Source organism: Fulmarus glacialis, unplaced genomic scaffold (genome assembly GCF_000690835.1).
Source record: "Fulmarus glacialis isolate BGI_N327 unplaced genomic scaffold, ASM69083v1 scaffold2621, whole genome shotgun sequence".
In the NCBI taxonomy this organism is placed as follows: domain Eukaryota; kingdom Metazoa; phylum Chordata; class Aves; order Procellariiformes; family Procellariidae; genus Fulmarus; species Fulmarus glacialis.
In genome coordinates this window covers 25,628-39,315 of record NW_009190681.1, presented here as the reverse complement: position 1 = coordinate 39,315, position 13,688 = coordinate 25,628, and the positions used below count along the sequence as shown (strand labels likewise).

The 13,688-nt window shown below is 39.3% G+C and overlaps 1 pseudogene; it reads left to right on the top strand.

Annotated features, from left to right (window-relative positions):
• The first annotated feature begins 315 nt into the window (after positions 1–315).
• On the top strand, positions 316–12,968 carry LOC104082842 (annotated as a pseudogene).
• Positions 12,969–13,688: the final 720 nt, after the last annotated feature.

Here is a 13,688-nt window from a genome sequence, read left to right as displayed (position 1 = left end):
TGATATAAATCATCCAAATAAAATATTGGATATTGAATTAATCACTTGCTCTGTTATCTTCAGAGACAATTGTCAGTATTAGTATTTCTTAGCTACTAAAGTCCCCCAAAACTCTTCCCACAGAGGATTGTGTTTTTCTTTCTTTCCTTTTTTTTAAGTTTTGTTTTGGAGGTGGAGACTGAAACAAATGTTTTTGGTTTTTTCTTGAAACAATTTCAGAAAATTGATCTCTAACTTCTTCCTAAAGATGAATTGAAATTGTTCTAAAATCCCTTTTGTTTTCTCTGTTGTCTCCTAAAAATGCTCTTAATGAAGTGGAAGAGGAAGTATTATCAATCTATCAATCAGAAGATGGACACCATGACTCTGAATTTCAAATCCAGTATCAATTCTGACAGGTCAGTAGAAATATATCCATTCAGGTTTCCACCTTGTTAACACTGGAAATAGGTGGAGTTAAAAGGGTGTTGCATTGGTATAGTTGTTTTTTCTGTTTCTGCCCCCCTCCTCCTTTCCTGACCACAGAATTTTAGGGAAACCCCTTGTTTTAACATTCAGACTGGGAATGAATGTGAGCAGGGAACTCACCTGAGCAGTTACAGATATTTTAAAAAGCTCTTTCTAGACTGCACAGATAATCTAGAATCATGCTATTACCCTATTACAGTTCACTATTATGCTTGTTTTGAATGTAAGCTACTTTGCCTATTGAGAGAAGAAAATTCCTTCGTGAATTTTCAGTTGTAGGCCGAAAAGGATATGAGAAAAAATACCTTATCACAGGAATCAAATGTGCCTTCGATGCCAGCAACTGTTTCTCCGTCATTGGGTCAGTCAGGTTGGATTTGCCAAATCACAGCCTCTCAAGGGCTGTTAAGCTGTTCACAAGATCCTGTCTGGAATTCTTTTTCTGGGTGGGGGTGAGAGACAGAGATGTGCTAATTTGGCTCAGATGAATTTCCAGACTAAAAACCCAGCTCTTCTAGTAAGATTACTTTATAGCATATTACTATTAAGAACATACCCAAAATATTTCATGTGTGTATGTTTTGTTTTGTTTTGTGTTTAAATCAGCCCTCAATGTTACCAATGTAGTCAAGAGAATTCATTCAAGACTTGAGAACGAAGATGAAGACTGTAGGCTCCACTTACTGTGGAGACAAGTGCTGAACCTGAACTCAAGGAAACAAAAGTAAATTGCAGCAAAAAAGTTTAGTACTTTTAAAAATAACATACCTCTCTTTGACCAAGGTCCTTAATATCATAAGAAAATGTAGGTTGAAAGGGATCTTTGCAAGTTGTCGCAGGGCTAATGCCGAAGTTTGATTAGGGGGCCCTTGTCCAGCCAAGTCTTGAGCATCTCTAAGGATGGACATTCCACAGCCCCTTGTGTAGTGTATTCCCCTGTATTCTGCACGTTCACTGGCGAAGCAAAGTCCATAGGAATCTGGGAACCATAAATATGGCACTTTGATGCTACCCGTTACCTTGCTAGCCATGGAGTTCTCTCCTGTGCAGGGCTTTTCTGTTTCTGTTATAGCTTTCTATTCTATGCTGCACAGATTATGATGCATTTCAGTCCCTATATTCTACCCACGTTTGTACGTGGGGACTGACATCAGATAAAAACTGTAACATGAAAGGATTGTTGTAAAAGAGTTGCTCGCTAAATATGAGACCTGAAAGCAGCTGGTATTTTTCACTGGCTGTTCACTGGCAAACTGTTTCCATGCTTTTAACTGAGAAGGAGAAAAGTATAAACAGGTATCTAAGATAAAAGCACCAAACAATCATACTTGAGAGATACTAATGTGGTGGCAAAAATGTGTTTTTTGATGATCTGAAAATAACTGGAACTGGCAATGTTCTTTGTCCATTTCAGCTCAGGGCAAGAGAGGGCCTCTCCTTTGCTTTACTTCAATAAACAATGTATTGCAAAGCTTTCTATACAAGTTGAAATTCCAATGACACTTCCCCTCCCCGCGCGCCCCCCCCCAGTGAAAAGAAGACAAACTACATAGAACTCTGCAAGACAGAGGAGAGATGATTCTCCAGCTAATTCAATCCCCGTTGACCTTTGGAGGGACAACAAATCCAACCTAGATGCTCTCAACCACATGATATATGAAGTGTAACATGAATTGGAGGAATATGAGTGATGTACAGGTCGTTGAGGTTCAAAAAACTGAGTAGTGAAGGCCTCACCGGGTTTACCTTGTCACTGGTTAACACGCTCTGTCGTTTGATGCGCTGCCTCAAAGAAGTGAGAAGACTCTGAATTGTATCTATAGAGTGAACGAAAAAGGGTGTAAGGTTGCTTTACAGATGTGAACTATAGTCCTTCCTGGCTCCCAATCAGTTTAGTTTGAGGTCTGATTATCATTACTTATTATTTGGATTACATGCAATTAGGAGTTAAAACTTTTTGTTTGCTGGAAACAGGTATCCTTAATGAAAAGGGAGGAGCTGACTGCAATGAAAGTCACTCAGTGACTATTAGTAGAAAATAGCAATTGAAATAATTTTAAATTTGTTATTTAAATATATTCAGACTTGTAGCAGGGTATTAACTATAGCCTTGTTTACAAATTCATTTTCTTCCTTTGCCTCCCAAAGGTGATGCTATTTATTGTCACTAGAGCAGTGGACCCAAATCCCCAATCTTCTTTGAGGGATTCCTTAGCTCTCTTTTTCTATTCATAGCAGCAACTTCACCTTAAGCAAGAATGACCAAGTGCTCACTGTAGCAGTGCACAGCTGGGGATCAATGGAATTCCATAAAGACGACTACCTGTAAGCCATGTAGAACTCCTTTTTAAAAAAAGAAAAAAGAAGAGGAGTGTTTTTTATTTCATCTCTAACCCAGAACTACTCAAGATGCAGCAGTGGCTCACAGATTCATTGGGCCTATGTGAAATTTTGAACCAGATTATGGCAGTTCCTGCATTCTTAATAGATGCAGCAGAATGTTATCTAAATCCCAATGCTCCATTTCGTAGCAAAGGCAATAGAACAAACGTCCTATTTTGGTTCCTTTTCAGAGTATATAATTGAGGAAAAGAACTCACCTTATTTTAAAATTTGATTTTTTTTTGTCTGGATGTATAACAACTTATTCTTTGTATTACCCTGTATTTAATCTATATGGAAGAATTTACTTTAAGACCTGTCTCAGAAGCAAACAGTAAATAATCAATTCAGGAGTGAAAAGCTCTACCATCAGAAGATGGACTTTTGCTGAGATCTTACGTTTTAAAAGAAGTTAAGAATGTTTGTTCTCTGTTAAACTTGTAATACCAAAATAGGGTATTAAATTTGGTTCTTTTGCAGTTACGGGGAAGGATCTTCTGGACATCCAATAGAATGGTTTCCATTTAGTAGGAAAACATCAATTTAATAGCGTCAAACTCATATTATAAACATAATTGCAGTTATAACCCTATTTAGCTTGTCTTTAATTTGTGTTCCACAGAAATGAGTTATTCTTGACCCTCAGGCTTCCTCCAAAACTACTCCAGATTTTCTTTGTCATTTTTTTTTCTTTCTTAATTGCTGCTTTCTCTTTATGAATGTAACATTCGATGTATCTTAAGAGCTTTTATTTTATTCAGACAGAAGGCCAAGGACTCTTGAGTGTTTAAAGAGACTACTTATTTTGAAAGATGTAAGCTGATTCTTACTTGTATTCCCAATTTTTACTGAGCACCTCTATGATGTTGTTTCTACTTTAGTAGATGTATTACCATTCCTTCCTTCCAGGAGTTGATTGTTGCTTGCAGAATTGTCTGCAACTTTTTTAGATTTACTACCTAAATTCATGAGTAGAAATATGCAGAAATCGCTCAAGCTACAAACTGTGGCTAATCATATTCAGAGTTGCTCGAGATAGACAGTCTGCATCCATAATCTTCACTGACTTTACCCCTTTTTATGGAGCTTTAATTACAATTAGAATTTGAGAATTCACTGGGAAGAAGCACAGCTTGTCTCAATATTTCCTAAAACCTGGTCCTTGTGATGCTAGGAATAAATGAAGTGCTTGTGTGCACCATCTGTCTTGCCTAGCCAAGAGAGTTAGCAAAATTCCAATGCCTCAATTACAGCTGGCAATGCATTTCAAGAAAATGACTTTGCAGCGGATATTTAAAAAGCCTCTGATTTCAGGTAAACAATCAGTGTTCAGGAGCTTTTGAAGCTTCTAGAAAGATTTCCTTCCTCTTCTGTGGAGAAAAAAATATTTTCCAGCTTTGCTGCAGAAAAGTTGAATGCAGAAAAATTATGATAAAGGATGTTGCTTAATTTATTCTCAAAATTATATATACAAAGTAGGAAGAGAAACTTGAATTACTGAATCTTTCATGAAAGTTGTATTAATAGGCGATTAAAAAATCAACTTCTACAAGAAGAAGAAGGTAGTGAATATAGAAGAGGCTAGAGAAAAGGGGAAGAAGAAACTTCTGAAATGTTTGCCAAGCTATAGAAAGTTCTTAAAGGGAAGCGGATAAACCTGACTTGGTTCCTAAATGAATTTCAATGTCAGCTGACAAATGTTAGAATTAACTTTTTTTTCCCCCCACCATTCTGCTAAAAATGCTATTTCTTTGCCAGACTCACAGGGCAAAAAGATAGAGTGTATGCATGCTACATTAATCTGTATTGCTATGTTCTCTATCTCTGCTTCTGCATAGTCTGATGCAGTGTTAAAGCTTCCGTGATTAAGAGGTACACCTATCAGTGGACTGGAATGAAGATACTTCTTTCAGGGTATACCAGACCCAAATCCTACCTACTGTGCCTAAGAATAGGCACAAGTAGCACAGGATACTGACAAGCATCAGCACACCTGGAGTTACTCGATTACTGCATGAAGATTCAGTGACTTAAAAAAACGTATCTGTGCAGAGAGACAATGCTTGTAGTTACAGCCTGTAAAAGTTGTAAAGGCAGAAGAACAAGGATGTATAGGATTCCCTACAGTGTTCTGGAGGAACAAAGAAGGAACAGTGAGCTTGCTGACAGTTCTCAAGCCCTGAAAATTGGATTTTATCAAGAAAGTAATGAAGTCAATTTAGCAATAGTGGGAAGAGGTGTTACAGTATGATGTCATCTGGACCTATTGCTGTTTCCAAATATGAATCTGTATTGGTTTATAGTAGGTTTTTAACTTTTTCTCCCTCTTTAGAGTGAAATGCAGCTGTGTGAGAAAAAGGTGATAAGGCAGCAGCATGAAGAGATGTTGAATGAACACAGAGAACTGATGCTCTGACTGCAGAAATACTTCTAGTGAGGGAAGAAAACATTACTATGCAGGTACTGAGCCCCCCTTGCTACTTATCCATCAGGATGATTTGTTAGAATACTGAGCTGTGTTGCAAATATGGGCTGAGATGCATTGTCTCATGTTAGAGAGATTTTAACAATAAACAGAAAGAAAATTATAAAATTGAATGAGGAGCCCGAGAATTATAATAGCAGGTATGAGGTGGGGGGAAGGAATGTTTGGAAAGTAATTTTATCTTCATTTATGATGTTTAACTTTAAAGCCTGAGAAAATGCTAGTTCTGTGAAACTGAGCTTTACTTTATCAATCTAAAAGTTTAAACGTCTTCCTCCACACTGCTATACGGTTAACTACTGGAGCATCAGAGTAGACTACTTTTTTGGTTTTTTTCAGTTTGCAGTGGAGATAGATTTGTTCAATGGTTACGTTTGGGAATAAAGCAATAAAGCAACCTTGGAGAGAAAGTGGGGTCATAAGTTAGGAAAAGGAAAAACAAATAATTTATTTGAGTCAGGAGAGAAAATAAATGAGAAACATGGAGGCAGTAATATTTAATACCTCACTGGAATCCTACAGATTCATGCAGTGGTATTAAGAGGCCAAATTTCTTCCCAAAGTTGCTTGTGGTATATAATTTTCTAATTCATGTTGCTAGAATACAGATTTCTGTGTCTCTCTTTTTTCCTTCCTCCTTTAGAAGAAGCTTCAGCAATACATGATGGTAACAGATGAACAGCTGATCTCTCTCACACAAGCATTTAAAGGCCTCCCTTTGGTAGAGCCTAGGAGAGAACAAAGTCCAAACCATTTTGGAATTGCAAGCAAAAGTCCAGTGAACGGCCAAGGTGTGTGTAGCATGCATGAAGAATGAAACAGGAGTTGTGGTTAGTTTATCCCTCTAGTGGAAAATCTGGTATTTAATAGATGTCTGTTTGAATAAATACCTCTTGCGTGAGTGTGAATCTCACTTCTGGAAATTCATATGCCATGGGTTCTGCTGTGAGCACAAGCATTTTGCTACAGATTATTTGTTAACAATATTATAGGTTGTATTCCATCCTCATTGGCATCCTTCTGTCTGGATCAGGATTAACCTTTTAGCCAAGTCCTGGGCTTGAGCTTTAAGTGATATGTAATATATTATTTAAAAAAAAAAAAAAGAGGGGAGCAGGCTTGCCCCGTTAAGATGGCTTACGAAGTCAGGTTTATTCTGAGGGTCTTAAAAAAACCCAAACAAACAAAAAAACCCCCAAAAAACCCCGAAAACCCAACTGAATCAGGATCTCACCTTTTGGTTGCTGAGGTGGCCTGGCAGTATGAGATTGGTTCTTCCATAAGACGCTGGAGGTCGCTGCTGACCAGAAACAGGAGCTGCTGAGGCCTGTTAACTAACCAGGCAGAAGTCTGTTACTTGATATTTGTGACTTTATGTCACAAGTGAGTGACCAGTTGAGTGATATATACCATAGATGCAGGATAAGTTAAGCCAGTAGGATCGATGGCCAAACTAACCAAACATGATTCACCTTGTACTTTTAACGTTCTTTCACTACGGAGTTTTCTGCCAACTGTCTTTCCCAATCGGTTGTTTAAATGTATTGATTTTGCTCTCAAGGTCAGTAACTCCTTGTGAATCCCAAGATTCCCTGGAACTATTGTATTCCTTAGTTAAATGTTGTTTTTATGGACATTTTTGTGGTCAAAAACTTTCTTCCTGACTGTTTCTGGGGGGTTCTCAGGAAGAAGCCGTGTACCAGACCCCTTTTTTGTTATTTCCCCAGGCTTTGTAAAAGCAAACAAAAAACCCCATCCCAAAACATAAAACCCAAACAATCAAAAAAGTGCCCCTCAAAAAAAAAAACAAACCAAAAAAACAAACCCCAAACCTTCCTATTCAACAATTCTGCAGGATTAGAATTTCCAAATCTTCTTTCCTTATTGGTCTCTCTTCTCGGGGAAAGGCATGTTCCTGAGAGGAAAGCTTTCTAAAGTTACAAAAGTATTTCTTCCTCTTCCTCCTTCAGAAGGAGATCTCTTGTATGCTTAAGGCATCTGACTGGCTGTGAGATGTTTGAGATAGCTAGTTTTAGCACAGTAACCATGCGTAAGTTAACGTAGGACTTCTCTGGAGAGAGGAAGAGTGGCTGAGAAAGGAGTAGGGGGGATATCATAGTGACAAATAGTGTGTGAGGGGGATACTTTGGAAATGCAATTCTGTACAGTGAAGCAGAGCAGGAAGATCTTTCTAATTTCTTGCCGGGGTCATTGAATAGTGGGTTTTAATTTCAATCTTAAAATCTCAGTAATGTGAACCACGAGCAGTATTTTATGCGAACCGTCTCTTCTGGCTCTTTGCCTTTGAAGGGTGCTTTTTGTCTCTTGCATTTTGGGATCAGATATGTTCTGCTTAATTTTCCGCTAACTTCTCTTTTGGGAACGAATGTCCTGCACAAAATCGTGAAGGAAGAGTCCAAAGATAGCACTGATGGAGCAGTGGATATAAGCATATTAGAAGTACTGTGGACTCACAGCTAGCTACAACTTTGATTTCATGCTTTTCATTTTGTGTCCCCCTAGTATGTTCAAAATATTTGGCAATGTAGACACAAACTAGTTGTAGTTAAATACAGAAGAATAACTTCTTTTTTTACTGAAGAGATGTCTGATTTGAATTAAGTCAGAAAAAGATCATCAGAAAGCTCGAAAAAGCTTCGAATTGATTTCTACTCCACCATTGTTGCCATCGAATTTATAATATAGGGGCATTAGGACAAGTGTGTAGGTCTGCTTTTCTCAAGAGAATATTACCAAATGCAGCTCACTTAGATACCTATTCCTCACAAGTCATATGTCTGTAAGTCTTGTGCAGCGGCTACAAACAGATCTCTTACTAGTATCCTGAAATTGTGACGCTACATGTAAGAACTCTTCTTGTTCTTAAGGCCAGTAAAGATTTGTATTATGCTCGAGTGAAAGAGTTCTGTACCTGGGGATGAGAAGGAAGTTAGGAGTGTGTGGGGAACATACTCTAGTCTGTTTTTTCAGATACCTAAACATAAGAGTTGTTACTGAATTTTTTCCCTTCATTGCTATTGCACTAAAACTAATTTTTTTTTTTTTTTTTTTTTAAAAAGTCTTTTATCCCTGCTTTGCCTTTTTCTTTAGAAAAACCTGATTTGAGCTATTCTGAGCCCAGGACCGATGCAGACAACAGGGAAAATACGCTGAAATTCCCACAGGAAGAACTTCTTTCAAGTTTCCCCCAAGGCCAGGTGCCTCAGGTGGTGCAGGATCTGGTAGAAGCTTGCCAGCTCACATCTTCCAGCCAGCTGTGCTGTTGTCACCACCTCGCCAGAAGAGCAGTCAGGAATTGTCTCCCCTCCAGAACGGTGAGATCTCTCTGGCTATAGTAGACTTTAGGGAGTCTGTGTAGTGTGTTATTGTTTCAATCTTGCACTACCTTTGGAGATGTATTTTCTATGGAAAATTTTTGATCTGTATGCGTAGACACATTGGCTCTATAGCTGGAATATCCTAATTCTGCAGCCAGATATGCGTTTCTTTTCTTTCTATGCCTGTTGCTAGATTTCCTTTAGACTTTCTGTCCACTGCAGTTCTCCAATCCAGACTGGCACTATTATTTTTTACTGGTTTTGATTGTCACTTCTGTATGATTGGCTGTAGCTCTTTGTCTATGACGTACAGCACATCATCTCAGATTTCCATCTGCTGATGGTGTGATCCAGCCTCCATCACCTTTAATGGTGGGACTACTGAAGACTGGAAATTCAATGCCTCTGCAACCCATGCTGCAGACAAACCAGGATGTCTGTAGGCGGTGTACTCTTGCTTTGAGCCAGTCTTGCCAGCAGAGGTTTTGTTAAAAGCTTTGGGAGCAGATTTCCATTGGGTTTCATTTAATACACAGGAAGTGGCTGAAGAAGTTTTGGGTGAAATTATGTGGTGTTGGATAACCAGATTAACTCAGTCTTGTCAGTATCCATAGGCTTCAGTAGTTCAATTCTGGTTGTTGGGAGGAAGAAAGTTCATCAGGGTGATTAGAGGAGATACTTCTCATTTAAACTTAATGAAGTGAGCAGAAGGGAGGACCCAAATTAGGTGTTTCCTCCTGCAACTGTCATTGCAACCACGTGCATCTTACTGAATGTGCTAGGGCCCTGTAACCCTCTGTTGTTGAGAGGCAGGTAATTATGTCTATGGCTAGCGTGGTGGTTGCTGAGAGGAAGCAGGGCACAGTAGTGGGGTTTTGTGCCTTCTCTCCTCCTTTTTTTGCCCCCCTTTCAGCTGTGTTGCTTTGTAAGTCTTTTCCAAGTCAGAAAATTAACCCAAAAGTCCTTTTGATTTAAGGAGTTGGCAGGACAATTGAAAATTTATATCTAGTTTAAGCTTGTGGTGGTCACCTATGCTGCAAGGAGGCACATAATAAATCAGGAGGAAATGAATTAAAGGTAGCTTTCTGCAAAGAACAACATCTGGCTTCAGTCCTATGGAGAACTGTCAGATGTTGTCTGTCATTTGAAACAAGAATATAGAACTGTATTCCTAGACTTCACTGTAGTTTAGCTCTGTGAGAAATGTATTGTTACTCTTTTAATTAAGGATGCGATGCTAAATGGCTCAACAAATGTTAAACTTCTTGAATGTTTCTTTATGAAAAATATTCATAAAACAGATTTATGTGTAAATTTTTAAATGCCATGCTCTGCTCAAAAGGCAAAAACTAAAGCTTGGGAGGGAATGGGCTGTTTGATATATAAAGCATGGAAAATCTGGTTTTGATCACAAAATCCAACTTGGACTTAACATGGAGCAGCTGACAGTGCTGTAATATACTTGGTCATGTGTGTGTGGTGTGTTATCGGTTTGCTAATGATGACCACAAAAAACACCTAACTACTTTTCTTGGCTAGAGTGCTTCCCATTTCTTAGGGGCTGAGTGAATAGCTAGTTTATTGTTATGCCAAAAGTCTTCTATTATTTTGTTTTATTATTCTAAAAGTTTTGTTACCAACCCAGTATAAATATCAGAACTAAAACACAAACTTACAGTTTATTACATAAGGTAACCGGATATTGGAAAACAGAGTACTAACTAAGAAGTAGTGTTTAATCTATCAGCTAAGAAATTCAAAACAATTTATCTTCTTCTCTCTGACTTATCTCTCAATCTCTACTTAAATCATGTAAACGTAAGACTATTTGCAGTAGGAAATATTAAACCTGATGAGTTCTTGCAGCAGGATCTTGCATAGAGTGATTTTGGTCAGTAACATAACACCATTCAAGCTAGATGTTACAGTTCAAGTTCCTGCTTGATTATTACTAGCCTGGTGCAATAAACTCACTGTTAGTTTCCTTGATGAGGATCACATGTCTCTTTCCTTACTGTTCCTTTATTTCTTGTTTGTAGTGTTTACAGACATTTCTCAGTGTCCTGAAAGCACCAGAAGAGAACCATGCAAGGAAAACAACTCACCTTCCTCCGTGAGAACACAGAGCACAACTGAGGAAAACTGTCTCATCTCTCAAAGGCAACCAATTCCTCCTGCAGACAAAGACTTGGAGAGTTCCCACGAGAAAATCATTCTGTCCTGCCCAGGTTACACTAGAAAAAACAGCACAGCTGAAGAGTTATTCAAAACAGTGATCTGCTGGGACAAATAGCTGAGCTCACAGGGCAGAACTCTAATTAAAGCTCAGCTGAGCAAATTCAGAGGCTTCTCTGAAGACACAAGTGACTGTCTAAATCAGCCAAACCCAATGTGAAATGTAAATTCTAGTCCAGACTCTTCACGAGGACAGGTGAGAATTTTAACAGAAAAGGAAGGCTGGATTCCCCTTTCTGCTGATCTCCTTTCCCATAGCTTACTGATGCTTTAAGACTGTTTCTTTCCTGTTGTCAGTTGTTTTAAGGAAAAGAGTAGCAAAACAAATATTCTTTTCATTCATTTGCTTGGAGACTTGTGATTTTTATCATTCCTTAAAGGAGCTCAACAGTAGTTTCTCATATTGGACCTATGTTGTATATGAGTGCTGAAAAGCGTGCAGCACATTTATTAGTTTAGGATAAGATTATGCTGCAAAAAGTGGTGTGATTGCAACAAGATCAGGTAGCTTAGATAATATTAACAGTGAAAGCACTGCACCAACCCGCAGGTTCTTGTCAAGCTTGTAAAATAGATATTTAAATCCATGCCATACATCTCTTCTACTACTGTGACCCAAAAGCCCATGAGACTAAAGTCTCTTGCAAAATAGTGTGTGTACTAGTTGGATCTGTCTTGTCTGTCCTGCTGTGTGGTGAAAATCCCAAAATCTTTGGGAAAGAGAGAACTTGAATGCTTAAGTTCATATAGAAAACCTTTAATCTGCAACTAAGCAGCTATTCAGTGGCACCCCAGTGAGTAGAGTTAACATCACAGAAATGTCTAATCCCTGTCCTTGTTACTTTTGTTCCATCGCAATGGCTGAATTACTGTTCGATTAAGGATCCTAAAGATTTTAAGTTTCCTCATGTAAATGTAGTCTGAGAGCGTTGTCGCTTTCCACATTGTATTATGTTGTGTAATGTTTAGTCGTTGAGTTGTACAAGGTGATGCAAACTTTTTTGTTTGCCCTGCAGTGAGGCCAGGTTTTTGTTTCTAGTGCTGCAGGGAAAGTCCTGTTCTGACACCCTTCCCCCTGTGCACACACGGAGGCTGTGCTTAGCTTGTGGGGCCATGGGGCAGGCGAAAGAGTGCTGCAGGTGGGGATGCCATGCTGGTGCTGGGATGCTGTTTCAGTGACCCCACCAGAAGGCACGTTCTGTTATTACGCACTCGCCCCACAGCCACTCTCAGCTGCAGGATCTGTTCTCCCTCCCACATGTCTCAATCATATGATTTGTAGCTGCTCTGTGAGCAGCAGAACTAATTCAGCCTGGTTTTCTCTGGAGTGCTGCCCCATCTTTCTAGTTGTCCCCCGCCACCACCATAATAGCTGCATCCCTATGTAATAGCCTACTGTAATATCCTCCTGTCTCTCATGGTCCTGGCAGCGAAGGGAAAGAAGAATGGCTCCATTGTCTTTTGTGTGTAGAAACTCCCATCTTCTTTTGCATGTAGAAATGAAAGACTGTCTCAAATACGTCTGAAGGGGAGGTAAAAAAGGTTACTGTCCTGACAGATCACATAAAACTTGCTTCCTTAGAAAACCTGGCTTGAAAAAAAATCCAATTTCATCTTTCCTTCAAAAAATGTAGGCAGGATTCAGGAGAGATTAAAAAGAACATATATAGCAGAGAAAGCTGAAAGTGGCAGCAGGTGGCTGGAAAGCTGCACAGAGCAGGGGAAAGCAAGAATGCCTGGTCAGAAGCCACAGCAAGGGCAAGTCTGCACAAGGCCAGCATTGCTGGGTGTTTCAGCTGCAGCTGCTTTTGTCTTCAAAAAGCCAACTGTTGCCAACTGAAAGGGGTGTTGCTTGACCACCTCGAACTCTGTGTTTCCTGTTGCAAATCTGGAGGACAAGAGAGATCCACCCATCTCTTTTGCTGCTTTCTTTCCGTGTTTCATGTGTTACCAGATCTCTCTACCCTGTCCGCTTCCAGTTTGCTATTTCAGGGTCAAGCCAAGCACCTATGTGTGGTTCTGTTGTCCGAAAAGCGTATTCGTGCCCAGTGTGCAAGTAACCAATTCCACATGCTCAGGAGAGATATTGTTTTATTCAGGCCTGGGTGCTCGGTGGACTTGCCACAAATCAAGCACACCTGGTCTAATCACCTTTCTGTTTATATCCATGCTTCTCATACATATTTTAAATTTCTCTTTTACATATTCATTAGATTTCCAGGAACTAATTATAATATTACATCATCCTAGACACATGCGCACTAAAGCCTTTAGGGTCTTCTTGAGGGTCTCGGGTGGTCTCTGGTGGTCGGCAGGGTAGTGAAGTCTTTGTGAACTTGTTTCTTTCTTTCCTTATAAGGTCGAGGTTTGTCTCCGAGCCACGTCTGGACCACGTTTGTTTATGGTTCTCGTTTCCAAGGTTAATCTTCACTAGAATCTAACAATGCTTCTGGGATACACAGTTTATACTAGTTACAATTCCACACTTACAAACACAACACCTGTTAGTTACCTAACTTCTAAGCAACAAATCTTCATTGTTTAAAATTACGGAAGCGAGCAATATAGAATAATAGGTACTGTAACAAACTGTATCTACTACATCAGTTCTGTCTCTTCCATTAGTTGGTGCGTGACACAGGTTTAGTCTGCCAGGTGTGCTGTTTTGCTGCCTTCTTCCTTCACCTCTCCTTCTGCTGGAGCATGGGTTTGATGTGTGACAGGAGCTTATGGAAATGTACTTCAGAAGCTGGCATGAAAACGAAGAGACTTGGACTTAC